The following is a 25603-nucleotide window of genomic DNA, read 5'->3' as shown; positions in this document are numbered from 1 at the left end:
ATTTTGTCTCCAAAATCATTTTATGATGAGAGTGAATTCCCTCAAAGTCATTGATAAATTTATGGCGGAACAACACGCGGATATCGATACGAAATATAATTATTTGATCCTCCATTTTTTCAATGACCCATTACCAATCTGCACACATTATTTCATACACTGAAAAAAATGAACCTATCAAATACAACCATCTAAATAACTGGTTTTATTCAAATCACTGAACCCACCTATAGACTTATTTAACCTACGAAAACTCAATTTTTCATGGGTTAATCAGGTAGAAATAGCTCTTTAGGGTAAGAATTACAGGTTTTTACAAGGTAATATTGATTGTCAAAAACAGGTTTTTGTTAATCTGGTTTTTTTAGGTAGACTTACAGTAGTTATTTACAGTGTTTTACCTATTGCAGGGAAACTCAACACTGCTCTTTTATATACAAGCAAGTGGTCAACGATAAGATCGTTATCAAAACAAAGCCATCCAATCCGTCATCAGTCCCCTTGTACCGGGTGCTCATAATTTACAAATTAGCATATGCAAACCCTCTTCAGATATTAAATGTGATGCCGAGATATAAGTGATGGACAACAGAATATCAGCTCCCATTGATCTCAGCCCACTGATCTTTCAAGTTGTTTTGCGTATTCCTTCTCAGTCCTGCGCTTCTTCTGTACCTAGAGCCCTGTTATTATAATCCTGCATACAGCTCCTTGTAAGAGAGCTCTGGGGGAAGAGAGTAGAAGTAGGTCATTAGAATTATTTTACATCTTTCCCCCCTCATTTTTGTTCTTCTCAGTCTCTGCTCCAGTTCTTGGGGGGTGGGAGGGGCAGAAACAAATTTGAGCCTCAAGGATATTCAAATGGTAATCAGATATCCATGTCATCAAAGCCAAGACGTTCTTTTTGTGCTGTGACGTGTATTTTCGTGCCTGCTGTTGGTGTGTTGTCTGTACATCGAATTTGACCAACACTTGACTTAACAATCAAATGTGGGTTCCGCCTGCTACAGCGAAGATTAGATAGGGAGGGAAGCTGTCCCATTACCAATTCCAGTTCATCTCAATGGCACTTGCTTGGCCAGCACAGGACACCCATGAAGTACACTATCGTTAAAATTTTGGCTTTCTTGGTGTTGTTAAGATTCATTATTTTATGTTTTAAAAGAAGTCTCCCAAACAAAGCTTGCATCTTTATTTTAGCAAAAACAACAGTTAAAACAGTTAAAATTGTTTAATATTATATAAGTAATATCTGGGACTCGGGGACCACAAAAACCAGTCATAAGTACAATAGCACGGGTATAATTGATAGCAATAGTCAAAAATACACTGTATGGGTTCAAAATTATCAATTTTTCTTTTATGCCAAAAATTCATTAGACGTATTAAATAAAGATCAGTGTTCCATGAAGATATTTTGTACAATTTCATACCGTAACATATCAAAACTTAATGTTTTTATAGATAATTATGCATTGCTAAGAACTTGGACAACTTTAAAGGCGATTTTCTCAATATTTATTTATTTTGTTTTTTTTTTGACCCTCAGATTCCACATTTTCAATAGTTGTGATCTCAGCTAAATATTGCCCTATCCTAAAAACCATGCATAAATGGAAAGCTTATTTATTCAAATGCATGTATGAATCTCAATTTAAAAAAAAAAAGAAAAGTATAAATCTCTATTTAAAAAAAAGAAATGGACCCTTATTATAAATCTCTATTTAACAATAATTAAAAGGGGTAAATATTAAAATAAAAAAAACCCAAACCTTTGAAATCTGCCATCATGAGCACTCAGTTTTGTTGCTAGGTTGTTTTGATCCAGTCAAAAACCCTCCATAAAGGCCATGATTGCAGAACGATGATTCGGCAAGTTGGCAGCATAAGAATATCCACAGTTCCCAACCCTATCCTTAAGATTTGGTCATGAAAAGCTAATAGGACAGGAAACAAAATAGTAATTTCTCAAAGTCATTTCCATTTCCAAAATCAACTTTCACGCCATTGTAAGAGCCCTTCATAAAGCAACTAAGGAAATAGTAGAACATCTGGTATACTAAAAGACTAATATATATTATTAAAATTTTGCCTACCGAAAAGTGTAAGAACAACATGGATACGTTGAAAGTGCCATCAAGAGAGAAAAAGAGGCTTTCTGCGGTAAGACATTAGTACTTTGTAACCTTGGAAATGTCACTCATTCCTACAGTCCAACAGATAATGTTCAGTTTGATATAAGTTGATTCACCATTTGTTTGATGCTGAAACAGCTTGATTTACTTTCTGTTAGTTATAAACAGACCTGAAAGCTCAGTCTTGCTTGGAGATGTTAACAGATCTGAAAGCATTTTCTGAGACACCCTTCAGACTTGGTGTGTTTTCCCCGGAACTATATGTGAATATGTGCGGCGTATGTGTCTCCTGGGCACGTTTCTCTGTGTCACGCTGTGGAATTAAATGGTTGTTTCAGTGGCGGGTATGAGGCCTTTCGACATTATAAGACAGAAAAGTGGTGGCAGAGGGGCCGGTGGCGGATGGAAGGATAATACATGCCGGTCCATTTCCGGCAGTCTCTTCTTATATTATCGATTGAGGTGGGTAGACTGAGACTTCGAAGATGCTGTCATTTGATAGCAGAACGCTGATGCATAGCAGCGCTAGCAGCTATCAAACTGAGGCTGCCATTCATTACAGAGTGGACGCGGAGCCCAAGCTTGATTAAAACCCCGTTCACGTCTTGCTTTAGTGTGGCTCACATGCACATATGCTACACTAAACAAACATAGCGTGATTTGAGGGATGAAAGCTGGGCGTGCTTGGCTTTTATCTGGCTCAGTCGTCACATCGAAACCGTCACAGAGTGGGAATCGCAGTGGTTTCAAAGCTCACAGGGAAAGACATCACATGGCTTCAATGATTGAAAAGCTTATTGAAAGTAGAGGGTTAGTTGACAGAAATTCATATTATTTCTTAGATGGGGTTCAAATACACCTGCAATCACATGCAGTGAAAACTTCACCTATGTGTGACTGAAAACAAGAGGTCAAGGTCTGTCTGGTTAGCATGGCCATGTTAGATTCTTCAACACTTGAAAACATTTTATAGATGCCCAAACATGTTGAGCTGTTATATTTTTGAAAGCAGCATGTATTTGTATATATTTTCATTGTATTTATAATATAACAGAGCTATTTGCGTCTTTTTAAACAAAAAGGCGTATGTGAGACAGTCAATCCAAACCACAGCCAATCAGAGCATTTCTCTCTGTATGCATGATTTTATGGTTTTCCCCTTGTAGGAACCTGAGAGGTTTGTCATTATAAGCTCTAATTCTACACTTTCCACATCAGTCTCTCCTCATGTTTTGATGTTTAAAACGATGATGATGATATTGACCAATACTTGGGTCCAATGATATTTCAATGAGCACAGGGAGTTTCCCAAAGCGAAACTCCGCAAAGCTCTCGGCCAATCACCAACTGAGATAAATAGGAAGGCTAACCTGAGTTTTCTTCTTCTCCAGATACCATAAACCTCCTTGACTGAAGCTAACCAATAGTGATTAAGAAAATGGGCAGAGTTTGATTGTGACATCTTGACAGTGTAAGTGTAAAATTCTTACCTACATGTAGTAGAAAAAAAACCACTTTCAATAAATGAGAACACCAGTAATGGCCTTAATTTACAAGCTGCAGCTTGAAATCTGCAGAACACTCAGACCTGTAAGGTCCTGCCCAACTTCACACTCCCAAGCACACCATCATGCCAATGAGGAATTAGCAAATTAGTCATCTTTCATCGTCACTGTCATCTGTGGGTTTGCTTTTAATCGCGTTTGTTCCAGCTCACATTCTATTGCAGTTAATACAAAGCGTGGCACTGAATGAAAATGTGCTAAAAACCCCCCACTATGCATGTTTTCTGTGATTGTGCAAGAACTACTCATGTTGATTTTGAGATGTGTTTCTGCATATGCCATTCCGTTTTGTGGCAGGGCGCCAAACGTTGGTTTAATTTCAGATCTTTGGAAATCCCTTTACGGTTCATATTGCATCTCAGCTGAGTGTGGAGCAATAATAACGACCATACCTGCATTTAATTTATTATGAACTATGCTGGTAAGATGAATATGCATGCATGAAATGAATATGTATGCATGAGCTGACTTTGATTTCCCAGGCACACCGCCAGCTTCAATATTCAGCGCGGCGGAAAGGATCAATACAAGTCCGACTATTACCTTTTAGGGATTAAGGGATATCATGTGTAGTTGACATCATGTAATTTGAGAGCATGTTTCCTATTTTTTGCACTAGCGCTCAGTCTTCCTTTCCTTACAGCACCTGACTACAGCGTATATTTTTCGTTTTCTTTTTGAGACATTTGGGAAAGGCTTTATCAAGCTCAGCTTCATCAAGCAGAAAAACGTCCCTCTAATTGCTGCATGCTCCCTGTGATTTATCCAAGCTCCCATGTCGTGTCTCTGAAAAGCCAAAGAAAAACATACGCTGTTCCGATTTCATAACCTTCAGTTGATTGCAGATGATAATTATCAACATCTCTCCCTCCCTCACAATAGGAGGGGCAACCTTAGGAAAAATTAGCAGCTGTCAAACGGCCAGCACATCTACTCTGACTGCTTGTCAGTGTAGTCCACACGCCTTTCGTATGCCTTTATAATTTTTTTGTCTCTTTCTTACTTTTTACCTTGTCATTTGTGCAAACGCTTTCCTGTAGGAATTGCAGCTGCAAGTCAAGGGCATTTGATCGTAAGTCTTTACAAGAGGAATTCTTTCTTTTTATACTCCCTGCCACAAAATCCACGGGCACAAAGCAGATGGAAACCAGCTTTTAACTCAGTCCTGCATGTAAGTGTGTGTGTGCGTGTGTGATGTGATCTCCTCCTCCTCCTTGTCTTATATTCAACTACAAATCCTCATCCCAGTCCCTCCACGGCCGGGGGGGCTAGCGCTTATAGAGCGCGGAAATTGTAATGCAGATCACTTTAGTACAAAACCTCGCATGAGAAACGAGAGGGTTTCCCTGATGTATAAACCAAGAGGGTTAAGGGCTGCGTGTTATCTTCACCTAAATCGGCCTTTTCCCAGTCAACTTATCCTTTACTTGGGTCTTCAGGGATTCTTCTCTCTCCAGGCTTTGTGTCTACAGTCTACACAGCCTCCAATTACAGCCCCCTCCGTCTGGGTAAACTACTGAAGCAAAAATAGTGAATTGCTTGAAATGTGTGTTTGGAACGTTCGTGCACAACCACTCAAATACATGGTTTTTAAAAGCGGTTGCATGAAAATTGTCCACAAACCTCATTTACACGGGTTTTGTAGATAGACTATGGGCCTATTGCACTGTGTGAATACACAAAAGCATTAATGTGATGGAAGAGGTTTTAATTTAGCAGGAGGAGGCTATAATGTTTGCCACCTCGCAACAGATCATTTTTCTTGACTCCTTTTTTGGACAGTTGGTCCAGTAAAAAAAAAAAAAAAAAAACTTAGAACTGCCATATATTTATTTATTTTTTATTTTTTCTAACCCTCATTAGCATTTCTAGCTTTTGCATAAACCCTGCAATAAATCTTGCTAGATTAATGGGTACAACACGAACACTACTTGCCAGTGGGAGAAAGAAAAAAAAAATTAAATACAATCCTAAAATTGTCTGGTAATTGTGCTTTTACATTTGTCCTTTTAAATGATGTTCAGATATTTTTTATTGGAAAACAATGCAAAAATACAGATTAAGAAAACAATTTTACAGGGAGTCTGATTACATTGCTGATACATGATTCAAAAAATTGCTAAAATGAAAACCATCTTTTGAGCTCAGTTTCTGTCTTTGTCATTATCTACCAAACAACTGAAAAGTTTTTATTCTGTCTTTTTTTTTTTTTTTTAAAGAAATTCTTGGCAGTTTTATTTATTGTTGATGGTTAATCTAATTCTAAACCTACATCTTTATCTCCTATAATACAAACAGGAAGACACAGATACAAAAGTGAAATAGCACCCTGTCATGTTTAGGCATTCACAGCATCCTGAACTTACAGCTTATGAATATGAATAGTATACAGTGCCATATGCACTGCTATACAGTGTGCGATACTGTACATCCCTCAGCAATGTTTATTCAGCAGTAACGGTAATGCCTGGCTCTGATATGAAGTGCTTCCCATGACAAAAAAAACACAGCTGAAGGCTGTTTTGAAACCCCTGTGCTAAATGAGGCTGATGTACCCTCTTTGCCCTTAATAGAATAAATGCATTCCAAGTTAGTCAAGTTACAATATACAAGTATCTCTTGTGATTTACCTAAGCCTGGGGAAACAGTCGCTTGCTTTTTAGCCATCACTTTAAAATGCAAGACAGTGGTTCAGCTGACCTAGCTTCTTACATAAAGTAACCAAAATTTATATAGATTCAATTCAATTTCAATAGCTCAATATGTATACACACTGCACTATTTAAATCCGATTAAAATTCCAATCCACAAATCATAAATGCATGCTGATCATAAGAATATTATCTCAGATTTCTAGTGTTGTTGTGCAGTGGTTATGTTGTGTTGTATTTTGTTGTAGTTTGTGTTATTTTGTATCTTATCAAATGTGTGTTTGTTCTTAGACACCCACAACACTTTTTCTTAATCCTTATACAATTACGTGTCATACTCAGGTGGTTGTTGGAAGAGCACATTACAGTTTTCTTAATCCTTATAAGACAAATGCAGGAGCTCCCATCATGCCCTCTAGAGGGGAGACTCTTCAGTCAATAATGGAGATGGATTCTGTGTGTGTCAGCAATTTAGAAACAACAGCCAACAGGAATCCCCACCAGAAGGGATACAATTAATCACAACAGGCGAGAGATGTAAGCGTTCTGCTCGGAGAGATCTCGCTTCCCACCCAGGTCTTCAGCGTTGTAAAATGCCACTGCATCATTATAGTAAGACTGGAGCCTGTTGGGTTATTACGCTGCTTCAAAGTCAGAGGTGTGCAGTTAGTGAAATGCGCTCACCTCGCATAAGCCGTGAGGTGTGGCTTGAACCTTGCATTGTCTCTCATCTATGAACTGTAGATGCAGTAGTGGGTTGTGTGCTATTAGAGCAGTATTGAGAACAGTACAGTCAATGTTCCATCTAGCCAACTGATCTGCTCGAGCGAAGAGTAAAATTACTCTTCAAAAACTGGGTTTGAGGGTGGAAACAAGCGGATTCATGTCAAAATACATTTACGCGACATTGTTCCGCCAGCCTGTAGAGTCAGGTGTTGTGGTTTTCTGCTGTTTGCTCTAGCATGAATTGGAACACAGTGTGTGTGCAGTGTATATTTTAATTCGAGTTTTACTTAAAAAGGCTGCGAATGAGAAAATGTGATAATCAAGAACTGAATCATTCTGGGCTCTTTGATAATTGACACTGTTTAAACACACAGAACAATGCAATTATAGCTAGTAAGAAATGTAATGTCATATTTAAAGTAGCCATATGCCATAATTTTCATATCCTATGGCATTTTTCCCCACGTATAATTTTTAGTCAAGGTTTCTTGCACCCAGTCATAATTTTGGTACTGCTTTCGGTACTTTTAAGGTTTATTGTATATTATATTTTAATAATAATAATAATAATATTGTCGTAATTGTAATTATAAAAAAGTAATATTGAATGAAAATGTATTAGATTATTATTTTTTTTTTATTATTATTAAAATCTGTAGATTGGCATTCTTGAATCCAGTCATAATTTTGTTTTAAAATTATAAGACTGTTACATTGTAAAACTGACTCTGTTCTCAGTAGTTTTAAGATTTATTGTATATTATATTTCAATAATAGTATAATAATAATAATCTCAATATATTGTAATATTTGTAATTATAAAAAAATAATTATGTATGAAATGTAATAGATTTTCTTTTTATCTTTTATTATTATTATTAAATATTTCTGGTAAGATTGGCTACTTGCCCTAGTCTACCTTTGTTTTAAAATGATAAGACTGTTAAAATTGTTAAAATTTATTGTATATTACATTCTAATAATAATAATAATGATAATAATAATATAAAAATAAAATATTTGGGTAATTATTATAAGTAATATCAAATTAAATGTGGTTGTATTATTTTTATTATTATTATTATATTATTAAATAACATCTGGTAGGATTGGTTTCTTGCACCCAGTCAAATGATTGTTGTTGTGTTTAAATGACTCCTGGTAGAACCATCTGCCATCTGTGTATCATTGTAGTTCATACTTCTTCAGGGTTGCTGAACACTGAGCAGGTTTGATATGTACTGTATATAAATCACATGTTGCTGTGCTCATGACATAATTGTGACAATTTCACTCCAGGTCAGACTGAATAAAGGACGGTGTATTTGTTAGTTTGAAGCAGCTCTCATCTGTGTGATTTGTGAAGTGTTGCCATCACTGCTGGTTATTATAGAAGACTGTCGAGTTTTCAATAGAACAGGCTGAAAATATGCATTAGATTTACAACAGATTTGCCCGTGAGCTATATGCAAATTAATATTTTCTATTTCCTCATAAATTATGCGAGAATCTGTAAAAATGAAACGATCCCTGATGAAATTGAATTTTTGATTTTCTTGACTAGATATTGTTCTAAGGCTTCTGGAAGTGTGCATTAATTAATCATCACATTGTTTTTAATTAATGTTATTTGAGACAGGGTTCAATTTACTGTTTAATTCATGAATCACTTGATGTAATTTTGTGAAGGACCATCTTCATTTTCTCTATTTGCACCATAATATGCTACCTCAACCCTCTGCTCAGAAATTGCCCCTTTTCTATGCCACATAAAAGAAATCGCTCATAACCCAGGTGTGCTATAAAAAGAGCAATCACAGTCTCTCTGATCACCATTCATGTCAATCATATTTTGTTTTTATGTTTCAATAAATTTCAGATGTGAGGTGTCTTTGTGGTTCCCACCCTTGTGGTTGTTGTTGTTAGGTTGTTAGGTAGTTGCATAAATGGATATTGATCTTCTTGGTTTTGTGTTCTTATTGTTGTTGTTCTTTAATGTTAGGTGAAATGTTAAGTATTGTTAAGTATAGTTGGAGATGCATTGTGATGCTTCAGAAGTGTGCTATTTATATGAACACCCCCTGTGTGTCAACCCATTGCAGGATTTGTTTTAAGTCAGGCAGTAATCCACTGTATGTAAATACCCTTGTCTTTTGATGTTTTAATGGAATGCCAGATTCAAGAAATCTGCTGCTACAAATATTAAACAAAAGGCAAATGTTTAGTTTGCAAAATGTTTCTAAATGTGGCCCGCATTAATTATTCCTGTGTTAGATTAATTCTTGAGACTGTGTTTAAAAGATTGAGGATGATATTTATTTCCCCATCCACTGCACCTTAACACCTTTGCTGCAGGAATCATGAGTTGAGACTGGAGTTTCGTTTTTGTGCTTAGGCATCGGGGTGGCAAATGTACCACAAAAAGGTGTGTTTACAATGATTTCATAATGCATAGAGTCTGCAATCACTTACACAGACTCACAACAGTGTTTAATGTGCTGGAAAGATTTGATTGATTGTTCATTGTTGGTTTTTGTGCATGGCCTACAGACAACAATAGACTGGTGCTGTGAGACTGAAGTGCCAGTGCAAAATTCTTATAATTCAAGCACTGAGTGTTTTAATATAGTCCGGTCGTGGGTATTAGTTCAGTGGCACGAAAAAGAATAAAAAGCGTACAATTGAATTCATTCTAAACCCACATATATTGGTCACACAACTTTATTTTAAAGGTTCAGACTTCTAATAACAAACCATGTATCTATGACTTTTTGCCTCGAATAAAGCTCCTAATTTGCTGGCTGCATTTATAATAGTTATTTATCGGGTAGTTTTTTAAGTTTATGGTATTGGGTAGGATCAGAGATGTAGAATATGCCATGCAGGACATAAAGTAACATAATAAACAGCCAATATGTTTAATAATATGGCATGCTAATAAGCAACTAGTTAGTAGTGATCAATTGGTCGCTTATTATACTTAAAGTGTTATACCTCAATATCTTATTTAGTTAGTTTACTTATTCATTTCATGTCAGATCATATTCAGCTCACAAGTGTTGCTATGCAGTGTTTCTAGTGTGGTTCTGAGTGTGTTTCTGAGGCCGGGGCTGCTAAAATGCATTGAAATAGGCATTACAAGTTAATTTATCCTAATACTTTTTTTAAAAAAGGGATACCTTCGACATTCAAAAATGAAAATTTTGTCATTAGTCACTTAGCCCCATGTCGTTCTTGAGACTGGCCGCAAGAATTAGGCCCAATACAAAACGTGTCAAAGGCCAGGAAAGTATGATAGAGGCATCGTCCAAAGAATAGTCCATGCGTGTCCACAATGCAGCCGTAGCACCATTTTGGCACTTCCTGAGCTGTAGGCAGGTGGCGTACGCGCGTCTGTAATTCAGCCGCCGCTGCGCCGATGCGGTGCTGTTTTTTGCTTTCAAACCCATGGAGTCGTAAATACATGTAAAAAACGGTATCCTTGTGGTGCAGCTGGAAGATTGAGAGACACAGAGAGATATGGATTTGTTTGAATAAAGTCGTTATTTGTTTTAGCAGTTTTCTGTTCATGTAGCAAAAAGTATTCTCGTCACGACTTCATAATGCGTTAGCGGTTGAATCACTGATGGCAGATGGAGTATTCTTATGATGCTTTCATACTTTCCTTGAGATTGGAACACTGTTATTTATTTGCCAGGGTCTATGGGACAGTCTCAAGCCTACCGGTTTTCATCCAAAATATCTTAAATTGTATTCAAGACAAACAAAGCTTTTAAGTGGTTTGGAACGACATAGCAGTAAGTGATTAATGACAAAATTTTCATTTTTATGGTGGAGTAACCCTTTAAGACTGATCATAACTTTTAAGTCACTACATAAAAGGTAGATTGACCACTTTGAATCAGAAAGTCTTAAGATGAAGGCTAAGTTTATGTACCTGGGTGGTCACTAGGCTTGGTAGGTGGGCTTTGAGCCCACCCCCAAATTCCTATGATATCCTGGTGACTAAGTATGGCCCTGACCCTTCCTTCAATGCAAGTTTATGGATTTTTCACCTGTTTTATTTGTATGCCAGGCAAAATGGCAAGTTAGATAACTTAGAAAAGTAATAGCACACCTCTTATCAACTCTCTGCATGATTTCAGGTATCTGTTGCGTTTGTATAAACAAGCGGGAGATGCATTAGTGTCGTTACTTTAATACTAAAATTGTTCTAAGTGTGAAACGTATAGTGAATTGCCTTAGGAAGTACCACAAAAATCAGCACTAAGGAGTTTATTTGTTTCTATTATGATTTGTTTCTTTTTTTTATATTCCCCTCAGATTGTTACATATGGCCACAGGTGGCCCGGTTGGAGAACACCTCCTTCTATTGTGAAATATTGAAAGGACAGAGCGGTATGGGGGATTTCTCAGCTTGACACAAAGTTTTGTTAAGTGGCTGCTTTTCCCCCTGCAGTGTTTTAGCTCTATCTGCTGTTTTAAATGCCGTTTCACAGCTTCCACAAACCACATCCATTTCATTCTCGCTTTTTCTGTTCTTGTTGTTTCCAACAAGAATATTAGCTCCTGTTTGTTTAGATTTGCTCCCTCACACTTTCAAGTAGCAAAGTGCTGCTAAAGCGCAACTTTTTTTATTTTTTTTTGGTGAAAACTCCCAAACCACTCGCCTTGACTGAAGGCTGTTTTCCCCTTGAGATGCAGCGCGGGTTGCTAATAATGTCTATACAAGCGAAGCAAGAGCTTGCTTCTACACACCAGCAACAAGAATGCTCACCAGAAGGATTTTCCCTGCAAAGAGGCCATAAACCATTTCCTGCTATAGATGTGAGTGGATTTTTAGTCCTTAAAACTTTTCAAATGCTATTAAGCAAGAAGAGAAAATATAGGGGTCACTTTTTCCTAGCACAAACCAGCATAACTCAATCGAATTTCCAGTTTTCATTACCTGTTAAGTAGCCACTTATTTAAATACAATTACACGCCGATTGTTTTATGCTGGCTTCACAGTGGGGTACGTGAATGAGAGGTGATGTTATTATTGTTTGCATATCCACAGAACGGTTGAGTGTTGTAAGCCAGCAGCGTATTCCTCACCTAAAGATGAGTGATCGAGACATGATCTATTTTGTCCACAAGACATCCAGATCATTTGAATGGGCCGGGTCTTTCCTGCAGCTCTGTCTAATGGGTTCTTTGATGCAGTTGTGTGAGAAAAGCTCACGATCATGTAAGTAATAATCACTAGGCATATGTTTGTCGATTGAAGTGATGACACATCGTATCATCATTTATCGGCCATTTCTTCATTTTCCTGGTTCGACCATTTTTGAATCGTTGACTTAAATACATTCCTTGGCCCCCACCTGATTCTTACTAGTCCTCCCTCCCATGTGCCTGTTCTTCAACAGAAGTGAGTCAGGCTTCTCCGTTTTACTCTGCGCCAACCGAGGTGCGTTTTTTGTTAAACTGATTAGTTCCAATTAAAATGCAAGTGCCTTTTCCACTCTTTCCCGCGGTTCTTTAGATCTTGGAGACCTGTTTTGGGAGTAGAGTTTTTTTTTTCTTCTTTTTTTGCATCTTGTTTTTAAATCTGCCACGTTTCTATAATATCCAGAGCTTTAAAGAAATTAGATTTGAAATACAAATCTGCCCCTCGGCAAAAGTATTACCCATCTACGATTTGTTGTAAATCAATATGTTAATAATAGAGTATTAAAAGAAAAGGAAGAAAATGAAGGATGGCACTGCATGGAAAACTGAGTTTGGATATAAATTGAGCATCATTTTCAAAGAAGAGCACCACAAATATGTCTACCCTCACAAAATATGAAGTATATATCATGTATGACAGCACATTCATGTGTACTATAGATACAATAAAATTTGGTCTAGTCACCAGTATTTGTATGTACGTATAATTTGTGAGTTTATTTGACTCCCATACTGTCTACGCGAAATAGAGGAGTTTTCTTGCCACCGGCGGGCAGATAGTCGTGAATTCTGTATTAATAGGAAAAATAGTCTATTCTCACTAATGGCTATACGTGTACAAAAGAACAATATTTAAAGTTTTGGTCTTGTATAATGTTTTTTTTTCTCATCACATTCATTTCTTCTCAGGTATATTGGGGTGGGGTCAAAGAAGGGTTTGAATATAACTCTAACACATCTGCTATTTCTCAAGTCCAGAAGCCTAATGATCTGGACATTACATGACAGAGTGTAACTCTTAAATTATTGTCTGTGATTTGCGTAAAACAACAAGCTGGAAGCTATTTAGCCCTGATGGATTATTGCTGGTTTCCTTTTGATCCAGGATTATGCTGAGAAGGAGAAAACTTTGGCCAAGCCCTGGAGGACCTCAAAAAGGCAACTTCTCACGTCAGCTGTGTGACAAACAGTATTACAAGCATCAGAGTTTTTGACAACCACATAAACTCGTATTGACCACGCTCACAAGCAGGTAAAGGGGGCCTGCTTGTCTGCCCCTTGAGACTTCCACTGATGCAATGCATACTAGCATATGAATAAGTGTTTTTAGAAGATGACAAACAAATGAAATTTGTTAGCCACATGTACAGTTAGCACAAGACAAATGGCTTCCCCGTCGACACAGAGTCAGTGGAGTGTGGTGGTCGTTCATGGCTGAGCTTTAATTTAGAAGGGCCAGTCATAGATCAAAAGCAGAGCATGACACCAATTGGAAGTCCTAGAGCTGTTGTTGATTGTTTTGTTCCTGTGGGTTTATCCCCTTTTTCTCAGGGACAGCGTTAAAATCTATTTCCACAGGCAGCATGCTGCATAAACAAGTTAGAGTGCTAGTTTTTTGTTTGACCTGTTCTTAAGCACAGCAAATTAAATTAAGCCACCCACAAAGCCACATCCATGCACTTTTTTTTGCCAAGATAGCTCATTCGGAATGCATTTGGTCCTCATCAGTAACCAGGTCCACTGAGGCATATTGAATATTATAACATATGTTTGAGTATTGTTGGGTACACAAACAAAGTAATAGATATGCAACAAATCATTGACGAGAGATCATTTAGAGGAGGTTAACCAGGTCAAAATAAAAATGTAGGATACACTCCTAAAAATTAAAGGTTCTTTAATTTCTTTAATTAAATTGTTCACTTTGGGGAACCCAAAATGGTTCTCCTGTGGCATTGCTGCAACAACTCTTCTTTTGGAACCTTTTGTTTTTTTTTTTTTCGAGGGATGAAATGGATGGATTGATAGAGCAGGGTGGAAGAACACAGCTACTTCCCAGAATGCATTGTCTATTGTTAAAAAAACATTTCATTTGTAATTCATTAAAATTGAATTCTTCAGTTTCCGAGATATTCTGCAGCGGAAACAAATGTATCACAACTACAGTGCAGTTTCACACTCAGTATATGTTGATTTAAAAGCCCCCCAGCATCCAAAAATAGCAGGTGTAACCTTTAATAGCCTGTAAAGCTTTTAATTCCACCACTTGTCCCTGCTGTTTGATTATCGGCCCTGACCCCTATGCTCTGACTCACTCCAAAACTAAATGCACAGAGTCTCTGGGGCCTGCTGCGCTGCTGTCAATAACACAGGCTCACTGAACTATTGACTGAACACCATCTACAAACCCTCCACCCATGACCTTGCTATTGAACACAGCAAAAGGAGTGAAATGAACGATTATGAAGGAAAAAGCCACTCCCCCCCGCTCGCTCTCTGATATGGGTGCTACACTTGCTAGTTTGTGTCTGTCGTTCAGATGTGTTTATCACATGGCCTCCTATCTGCACGGCTCAAACTATTCTACAGCATGGGTGCATGCTACCATTCAGCTTCTCCACGAATAGGGTTGATGGATGAATAGCACAATTTCCCAGCAACCCTCAGGAGCTGGCAGAGCATGTCTGCTGAGAAATATAATGGAGTACGGGAGACTCGCGGCCCCACAGGAAGCCCAGAGCTACAGAAAAGCCTGGTGTTCCTGTCAGTGTGTGAATCATCACTGCCAAGACTTCACTGTCTGCCTCTGACGGGTCTCAATGTTGCTTTTAATTAAGAATACATGTCCGGTCAAAAAATTACTGTGTTAAAATTTTCATTCATTCTCAAGTGGCCTGTCAGTCATGTCTGCACCCACTGTACATGAAAGTATTCACTGGGCATTTGCTCTCCTCGCATCAGGGCTGCATCCTACTATAAATGATGTAACCACATCCAGTCATGTGAAATAGAGGCTACATGCTTAACGGCTCATTCTAGAGCTTTCTCTCGCCAAATACATTAACAATCAATGAAGAACAGCTCCACGAAATGCACCTGAGAGTCAAATAAATATAGCCCACGCCAACCTGTTTGCTATTTTCTGCAAGGCTGGCTGACAGCGAACCAGTGCAGTGCATCAGGCCTGAATTTGCCCATACTGTGCCGGCAGAGAGCGACAAGATAGACGCTGAAGGATAGAGGGCAGGTGCACAAACCACCCTATCCTGATGGGATCAAACTAGTTACCCTGATGTGCCCACTCCACACTGAGCGGCCCTTTTACATGACAAAATTATATCTGATGTGACCGCCTCGCGTTCCCCTGACTATGAGCCCCAGCCACGGTAAAATGCAATCACTGAAGCCTTCTCAAATAGGAGAGGTTACCAGCGCCACTCTGAACTGTGTATAACTGTGCAACCTGAGTGAATGCGTAAGGTTGGGCCAGATGACTCTTCTTGGCTGCTTGGAGAAGCCATCACTGCTTTTACTCTCACGTGCGCTAACACGAAATCTGCTTTGGCCAAAGTACAAGACTAGTTCATTGTTCTATAAAGATGCTTTTCAGAAGAGCTAGTCATCTGTCTTAAAGCTAAGCATCAAGTATTAATGGATAATTGAATGAAAGCTTTCAGGATTGGTAAATTGGATGTGATAACTGTTCTAGAGCCTGTTGTTGCTTGGAGACGTCCTAGTGCTATCAAAAGGATGTGGTCTTTAAACATCCATAAATATCATATCCTTGTGAATATTAATGGAAGTAATTTAGATTATCTATCAGATGTAATCCTAATCGATACATCTCACTACCTGAGATGCATTTATGGGCCCTGTCATGGTGGCTTCCATCAATCTTGCATTCAAAGCACAGAGCCTTTCAGACCAGGAAACAAATGCAAATTAGCATCACAGGTAGTTTTATCTAGAATAAATAGGAAAATTTCATGGAGTTTAGCAACCTCATCCTCAGCTTCTTTTCATTTGCACAGAAAATGGATTTGATGAAACAGAACATTGGTGTGCAAACACCTTAATTACCTTGCTTCGCTCTTGAAGAGATTTTTAATCTTTTTTGCTGTGTATCCCTCATCGTGTGATACACAGCGATACCCAGTCTTCATAATGAACTGGTTTGTTAAAAGCATAAACAAAAGATTCATGGTCTCAAAGAGGATTTTATTCAAATAGCTTTTGTTGCTTTGGTGTAGTTGACATGCTGAGATAGGTGAATGAATGAGATATGTTTTGTCACCCCTCAGAGGCCTGAAGGAACTGAAGCAGAGAGAGTTTGCCCGCAACGTGGCCTCCAATATCCAGGAAGGACGAGAGGAAACAGGAGAGAGCTCTCAGACGCCTACATGAGCTCGCTGAACAACGCAGAGAGGTGCAATGGTGGGGGATGTTTTGTTAAATTGTTATTTCCATATATTGTTATTTCATGTTATTTATATACAATGTGCCAGTGTATACATATATAGAATTGAGTCTAAAAGTCAGAAAATCTGAAATTGTATTTGAAGCAAGGAAATAAGAACAATATAGAATACTATATACTGTATATATAATTAATATGTATATATATATATATATAATTTTGTTTGTATATATATATATATATAATATATATATATTTTGCACTATATTGATCATTTGTTTTTGCACGTATTTTCAGTCATCAAATTTTGTCACATTGATCAAGTTCACTCATATCTTCAATACGTCAGATGTTCTTGCTTCCATCTCAGCATGCAAGATGTCATGTTTATTCTCAGAACTTCTTGGATGCATGGTGCAATCATCAGTTTTCCCCTGTGAAACTGATCCTCGTTATCAGCCCCTTTTTTGGTTAGTTAAAAGTGTAAATGAACCTGGCACATGCATTTAAATATATTTTCCAGACCCACTTTATATTAAGTGTCCTTAACTACTGTGTACTTACATTTAAATTAATCATTTGATATAATGCACTTGTTGTGTACGTACATGTTTTTACATTGTACATACATTTGAAAATACTGTCCTGTAATTACATCTGTAATTAATTTCTTTATTTACATCTATAATTACAATCAAGGCCCTACCTCTACACTTTGAACATAGCCATAACACCAAACCCGCCTGTAACCTTACACGTTTCCCAGCTCAGTAGCAGCAAAAGAGTTTAACAATTAAACATGAACACAATACATACACTGTACCTATCAATTCATTGTTTTACTATTAAGTAAATAGTATTTAAAACAACTTATATCTTGGTAACACATTGTTACACATGTTACTTGTACTTACTATTATAATTACAAAAAATTACAAACCTAATCCTAACCATATAGTAAGTACATGCAGTTAATATTACTCAGTACTTAAATGTATAATTACACTGTAACAAGGAAACCTTAAAATAAAGTGTAATCTGTATGTTCTTGTCTTTTCTGGTACAGTGCCCCAGGAAGTGGTCCTATGTTCAAGTCTACCACGGTGGCAGTGGAAGGTTCTTTCAGAGAGTCCTGCTGTGATGATGCCCAAGAAGAGAACCAAAGCTGTGCAGCTCAAGATCTAGGGGGTCAGATCCATTCCAGCAGTTGTGGCTTAGCTAGTAAGCAGTCACAGTGGCCTTACAATGGGAGGGCCAAAAAGCAAACTTTCAGACGCAAAATTGCATTTTCTTTTTCCTTTCCAAAGAAAGCATCTGTTAAGCTTGAGTCATCAGCGGCGGTTTTTTGTGAAAGCATGGAAGAGGGATCGATGGAGCGAAGCCGCAGACAAAGACTCAGAGTACCCCCTGTCGAGCTTGACCTCCCCGGCTCCCCCACAGAGGAAAAAGTACTAAATTGTGAGGAGGCAATTTACAGCACTGGCACACAGCAGGGCAAGCACTTTCAAAAAAGGTGACAGCACCACCGGAAGTCAGGGGTCATCAGATACGCCTGTGGCGAGGGAGAGCCCCTCATCAACAGCCTCAGATTTGTGTGCTTTGCTCGTTTACTCAGAGGATGTGCCCAGTCCGGCTGTCTCCCTCTTAAACACTTCCCCTTTTCATTTAAACAGGTCTGATATTGTTCTTGACTCTGAGGACTCTGTTGAGAGTCTGAAAAGCAGCATTGCTGAAAGTAAACCTGAGACCTCTGAGGATGTGAAAGTAGAGGAGAGCGGCATTACAGAGGAGGGGCACTCAACCATCAGTGAGTCTCCAGAAAAGAAATTCTCAGATGTGCCACCTAAGAATGATTCCCCTCAACAACAAGAGCAAGTGGAGGATGCAACTGCAAAGACACCTTACCCGTTCACAAAACCCAGCCAGCCTTTTTTTTCTCTGTCCTAAGCAGGGATGGTAACACCATCTTCCAGTGGCCCTCAGAGATGGTGACCTTCACAAGGACAGAGCCATCCCTGTCTTTCAGTTTGCAACCCCCTCCCATTTTGACTTCAAGAGGTCACGGATTAGAAAGTCTGCTGACACTCAGGAGATGACTGAGACCAAAACTGATGAGGAATTATCTGTCTGCTCAGGTTTCAAATCCTGCCACTCTGACAAACGCATTGAGGAATCTACAGCCACCCCCAGAAACAGTCCCAGCCAAGGACCTGAAGGTAAGGTCAGAAAGTGTTATCAGTATTCAAGTGACACCGAGAGTTGTGTCAGGCTGAAAACACATGACAGGTGTAGACATTCCAAAGATTGGATCCATGCAAGTAAGAGGGCAGAAGAGAAATTGCGGGCCAGGGACAGACGTCATTACAGGAGCCACTGCAAAAGGAAGCGGAGGAGGCGGGAAGAGAAGGAGAGACAGACACCGGGGAGACAGAGAGCAATATGTTGAAATCTAAGAAATTCCACAGACGACCTGAGTGTGTGGAAGGACTTGATAGCCAATTTAGAGGCACCACTTCACAGCAAGTGCATCCATTAGAGAAGTCAAAGCAATCAGCTCAAAATCAGGCTGAGGACAGCAGCGTAGCTCCCGTAGTTGAGGAAGGGGTGGGAGTCAGGAAGCAGGAGGCAGCAGCCGACATAAACGGCTCAGCAGGCTGCATCATTCTCTCTGATGAGTTCTGTGCCGATAGTGGAAAGGTGCTTAGGAACAGCAGGGAAAAGCCTGACAATCCAGCTGCAGGGGAGCTAACAACCACAGGGCAGTGTACCCACAGCCAGGATGCATCTCACTCTCAAAGATCCAGTGCAGCCGAAGGGTGCCGAGAAGAGACACCGCCATTACCAGAGACTGGACCATGTGAAGGACAAACTTCGAAAAGAAGGCATACAGATTCTCTAAGTGATGGAGACGAGTCTTACAACCCCTGTCAATCACCGGCAGAGATTCCTGATAGGTGCACAGAACTTACCTGTTGTGAGCATGGGACAAGAAGGAAAAGACAGAGGCGCTCACATGTCCAAGATCAAATCACATGCCTTGCAAATGAATGCCCCATTGTTACGAACAGTGTTCTGGAAGAACAGGACAAGGTGGCAGAGGAGTCGAGCATGAAATGCCTTGTTTTAAAAGGCGTGTGTGACAGCTCAAACATGTCAGACCAAATCTCATGCAGTATTGATGATGGAGAGAGCGGTGCGGTTGATTCTCAGACATTCACTTCCATTAGCAGTGCCCTGGGTCATACTGTGGAGGAGAGCAGTGACTGGCAGCAGAGCTCCTCCTCTCAGATCAATGCTTCATGCACCAAGGGCAGTCTAACTCTACTAGAGACAGATTCAATGCTCTCGAAGGAGCCAACAAAGGAGAATAGGAACATCCACAGTAGTGAGTCTAAAGCAGCACAAGCCCCCTTAAAGAACTGTAACAAGTACTCAGTGGCTGCTCAGGCCTGCCTGCTCGATGTAAGAGATTTAGCTCTGCAGAGGACTGAAAAAGCCACTCATGACAAATCATGTCAGCACAGCCTTCAGACCCCACCACAGAGATTTCACCTAGGCATTCAGGCTGAGGAGAAGTTAAGCAGAGAGTGCTTCCACACCACCACCAGCCTGTTCCAACCCTCTCCATCTTTCCAGGCCCCCTCAGACAGCATGGAGAGACGCTGCCTCTTGCAGATCCAGAGCCACGGACAGGTGCTTCACCAGCAGGTGTTCCCCGCCAAGCTCAAATCTGTCCTGCCTAGGCCACATCTGCCCATGTCATCTGCTGTCCTCCATCCAGTTCACCTGTCGTCCTCAGTGCCTTCTGGCTCCATCACAATACGTCACACCATACTACAGCACCACGCCGCTTTCCTGCCCCCACAACCCCCTATCTACCCCAGGTAGTGCCTGTTTCTCGACTACCCCTGGGGCCGGAGATGTGTCCATCCGCGGGACCTCCATTTGTGACCCCTCCGCAGGTACAGGTGGTGGCGCCCCCTAGTATTCACCCAATGACTGTGACGTTTTCATACCCTGCCTCGCCCTGCAGTGTGTTTCCGCCCATGTTGCCCCCCTCATTCTGCTGTCATTCCCTGCAGCCTCTCTTCTAGCACTACAGGTATTTCTGTATGTGACACAATGTATTTTATACTGCAGTAGCGAGAGAAACATCTGCAGCACCTGCTCCCTTAGTTAGAATTTTGAGTAGTCCTTGGGTAACATACAAAAGAGTTGTTTTGCGGCTTGAAAAGGATGCTGTTTTTCTGTGCCATGGTGTCAGTAGAGATTCTTGCATAAAAGAACTGCACAACACTTTTTATTAGGAAAAATATAACTCACCTACCTGATTAATTCTTAGATGTTTTTTAGGATCTGTTGTTTGGAAGATTTTAAAAAATTTTAATCACCTCAAAGACAATAGTTTTATCCAATCAAGGGCAGTGTGTACATTATCAAGAAAGAAAGAATTTATATATATATATATATATATATATATATATATATATATATATATATATATATATATATATACACTGTATATATATATATATACACACACACACACACACACACACACACACACACACACACACATATATATATATATTTATATATATATATATATATATATATATATATATATATATATATATATATATACAGTATATACACACGCACACACAAAGAGAGAGAGAGAATAACAATAGAAAATGTGATGGTTGCTATTTGCAATCTTGAGTGATAGGAAGTCCTAAAGGGTCCAAATAAACCTGCAGAGAATTTATGTTACACAGGCATTCATCACATGTGACAGTATTTAAAATGAATCACACTGGCACTACTGTATGATAGTAATTACTTTAATGTAATGTTGCAGTGCCTGTTGAAGGCTAGCGGAATGCAGCAAAATAGTGCTATGCACCATGTGCTATGACAGCACAGTGTTGAACACATCCATAGTGCTCATTTATATGAGTAGTTTTTATGCAAATCAAAAAGCCCATAGCATGTAATGGGGAAACTAAATGTGACCGTGAAAGCTAAACTGATATGGGAAATTATATTTCTTATTTTGCTAATTATGGGCAGTGTCAACCTCAGTACAGCGAATAAACGAACAGAATGACAGTTAAGTTCAGACTACAGAATGTGTCATGTGTGGTTTAATACTTCAAATTGTAGATCTTACATGCTGTTGCCTACAGTGTTTGAAAAGAAGCACAAAAATTACCAAGTGCAAATCCATGCGTGGATGTTTCCTGTATCCCTCATATTTTAACCTGCTTGAATTTAGAAGAACATACAGTAGGCTAGATCTATCTGAAAACATCTGTAGGACATGGAGTACCCTGCCCTGTAGCAGTTATTTGGGGAATTTTACTTTTCCTAAGAATTGTTTTTTATCCTTTTTTGTAAATCTGAATGGTTTACATATTCTAGAATGACCAAATGGCCTGTCATGTGGAGTAAATTTAACAGTAACAGTGTTTCAAAGTAAGCACTTACAACCAAGGCAATTTTCCTTATAAACTATTATTGGTTTAATTTACATAATATTAAACTATTATTGGTTTGATTTACATATTATAAATCATAAAAATAATACTAATAATAAAAAATAAAAAAACATGACAAGCCTTGTTAATGAAATGCTGGCAATACAATTAATTCTAACAAATATTAACTGAAATTTATAGAGATCCTGCTTTGGGGAAGCTCTAAAACAGAAGTTAAGTTTTGTTAGCAAAGGATTCAATTTCTTCAGCTTGCATCAGATGAAAGAGGCTAAACTCAAGAGAAGGATTCATTTACTTATTTAAAAAACTAACTACTAAGATACTTGAATCTAAAAGCAAGTCTAGCTAGTTAGAGAAGAACATAAGTAATTCTGTGTCTTTTGAATTTTCACAATCCTTTCATTTTCAAAGGATATGTGTTGAATTTGAATTAATGACTTAGCTTTACTGATTTTACAAATAGCCATATGGAAGGTAGATTGTACTTAATTCTTGATAATTATGCTACCATATGTTTTGTTTTAGTATCTTTTTATTTAAAACAGAAAAATTGTTAAATGCAAAGCTGTACAGCTCCACAATTATGCACCACTTCTAGTGAATAAGAATTAGAAATCAAGGTTTCAAATAAAACAATATCTATAATAAATGTGAACAGATAATGGCTGTATTCAGTGCTTAAAGAGTATCAGGTCCAGTCTGAAAGACATTTAAAAAAATAAAGAATCTATTAATGTGAAGTAGATAGATTCATTTACAAATGTCCCAGCTGAAGAATTTCAGCAGAACTACATTCAAGTGCAGTCTTCTTTTTTTTTTTCTGAATATCCCAAAAGCATGTAATTTCATTATCAATGCATATGCATCTAAATGAGGTGTTAAATGAAAATAAAAGACAAAAAGTGATGCAGAGACATTCAGAAGTGGTTTAGAGAAAGAGAGACTGGTGTTTTTGTAAAATCTGCCCTGAATACCACCAGATTGCCCCTTCTTAGTCATGTCAATTCTTAAACACAGAAAATTGTGTAAATGCACAATGTTACTGCCCCACCCTTCAGTCAAAAAAAAATGTATATGCTGTAAATCAGTACTATTTATAAAACATGTAATATGTAATGTACATGTACATATGTTTTATGTTTTTATTGTGCCAGGTACTCTGTATGTATGAATTATTTAGATAAGATAAAACAACTATGTTTTTTACGCCACTTTGCCAACTGAATGATGCTGAAGTACTATGTAATAAAACAAAGAAATGAGTGTGTGCTTTCATGTGTGTTTTAGACAGCTTTTGGGTTCACCACACTCTCAGGTGAAAAAGTCCACAGTATATGGCTACAAACACGCTAGAAATGAATGCTTTTTGAAGCCTGGCAAAATCCAGGGTTTTTGTCACAGCTAGGAAAGAACTGTTGAATATTTCATGTTTAAGGTCTCGCACAAGCAATGCAGAGGTTATTGAGCGAGACAGCTGTGGTCATTTTCTAGCAACATTGAGGCAGTGCTCGCCAGACCATCGGAAGCTTGAGCTTCTACTACGCGTGGGCTTAAAATTCGGCAGCTTCCTGCAACAGTGCTAATGCCCTCACCTCTCTGTGAGAGTGACATCATTATGCAGAATTATTCTGCCATCCTGTATGAGACTGATTAGTTCAGATGTTCTGCTGTTATTTCCCCTCCAGTCCTTGAGTCACATCTCTCCGAGGCTCCTCTGTTGTTAGACAGCATTTCCTTCTTTCTGCTCCACTACAATTGCAGGCTCTCAGAGTCGTTTTGTGCGCCGACCTTTTTTATACACAACGGCACTCTGTAGATTTCCTCATACTTTATGACTCATAGGCCCAGTCACAGCACTCCCTTGTGCCATTTTGTTTCCCTGGAACGGATGCGTATGATTTCTGCACCCGCTACCTCTTTCCCACAGAGCTAAAACATGGTCTTCCTGCTGTCCGCACTACTGTTGGGCTCCGTGTTTAATCACCTCTCCCTGAACCTGGACAACCCGGATGATGACTACCGGGCTCATGTCCTTGTGAGAAATGAGCCAAACAACTAAGGTCCATACTTATTTCCTTGTACATACATTGACATGCAGCATTTGCATAAAGCCTTTGTTATATAAAAGTGCCAAATTGCAACATTTTGCGAGTTAGAATGTCGCGTTTCCTCTGAGCATATCCTTGCCTGCAGACTTATGGACCATCTCTTTACAAACACCCACGTACAGCACTGCCTCGCACAGCCAGAATAATGCAGGGATAAACAAATGCCTGGCTACCCTAAGACAAAAGCATTCTCTGCAATCTGAGCATTGTACCAGCCTAATCAGGGTTTTTGTATTCATCAGAATCGGAGCATTATCTTAGTCATCTTGTTTGTTTGTTGATCACAGTCTCACGTTCCGAGGATGGATTCTATATTGGGGATGCAATTTAACAATCCAGCCATCTCATTTGTGCCGTCTCATTATCCTTTTTGTTTTTGCCTTTCTTTTTATTTTCCTCACAAGGTCAGGGAATTACACAAGAGAGTGATGCAGGAAACTGCAAAACACACAGACACGCGCAGGACTGTCAAGCTGTTAAATAAAGTTTAATTAACGCTTCCATTCTCTTAGAGCATTTTTTAAAATTTTTATTACTAAACGAAGATGAGCTCTTGGATAATTTCACCCTCATTATTACAGAATGAAAGGAAAGTCTGTGTGGCTTCAAATGGCGAGAGAAGCATCTGAATTAGGGACTGTAAATGATTAAATCAGCTTCGGTTTTTATTATGTACCGTCTGTGGTGTGCATTTAAATCTGACCTCAACTTTGAACCTTTTCTTCATAAGCACTACTTCGTGCTTTTAAAGGGTTCCCGTTACAAAGAATCCCACAGTAAGTCAAAGAAATTGTCAAGAAAGTTATTGCTAACCTCAATAAGAGCGGATCTGACAGTAGCAAGCTTACACATTTCATTGCCTGAAGCCTCTGAATGAAATATTAATAGCATATAAAGAAATATCAAATACTATAAACATCTAAACACGTTCAAGAATCAGTGTTGCATGGCTAATGAATATGAAAGCAATAAGCCATGATAGGCCATTCGTTTTAACTACAGAAGACGTGTTCTTTGACAGCACACAAACTAGAGTGCATAAAAGTCTTTTACCCATGTTAAATCACTGTAATGCACTGACTCAAGTGACAAGAGTTAAATTTATGATTAGTAATTACTGGGAATAAAACAGTTTTTTCCACCATGTAGTTGATTATAGTAACAGTAGGTGGTTTCCAATTGCCCAGCAATTTAAAGCAGTAATAAACAGCACTACATGCGGGAAGGAATTGCAGATTAAATGTATAGTAGGATATAAGGTTTGTAAAAATGTTTACTCAATCAGA

General features: G+C 38.7%; 1 pseudogene; it reads left to right on the top strand.

The window, feature by feature from the left end:
* The window catches only part of LOC122143641, a 46349-nt pseudogene extending 25539 nt beyond the window's left edge, over positions 1–20810 (top strand).
* The last annotated feature ends 4793 nt before the right edge of the window (positions 20811–25603 follow it).

This window comes from Cyprinus carpio, unplaced genomic scaffold (assembly GCF_018340385.1).
Source record: "Cyprinus carpio isolate SPL01 unplaced genomic scaffold, ASM1834038v1 S000006477, whole genome shotgun sequence".
In the NCBI taxonomy this organism is placed as follows: Eukaryota; Metazoa; Chordata; class Actinopteri; order Cypriniformes; family Cyprinidae; genus Cyprinus; species Cyprinus carpio.
The sequence above is the reverse complement of the archived record's forward strand: the minus strand, read 5'-3'. Positions and strand labels throughout refer to the sequence as shown.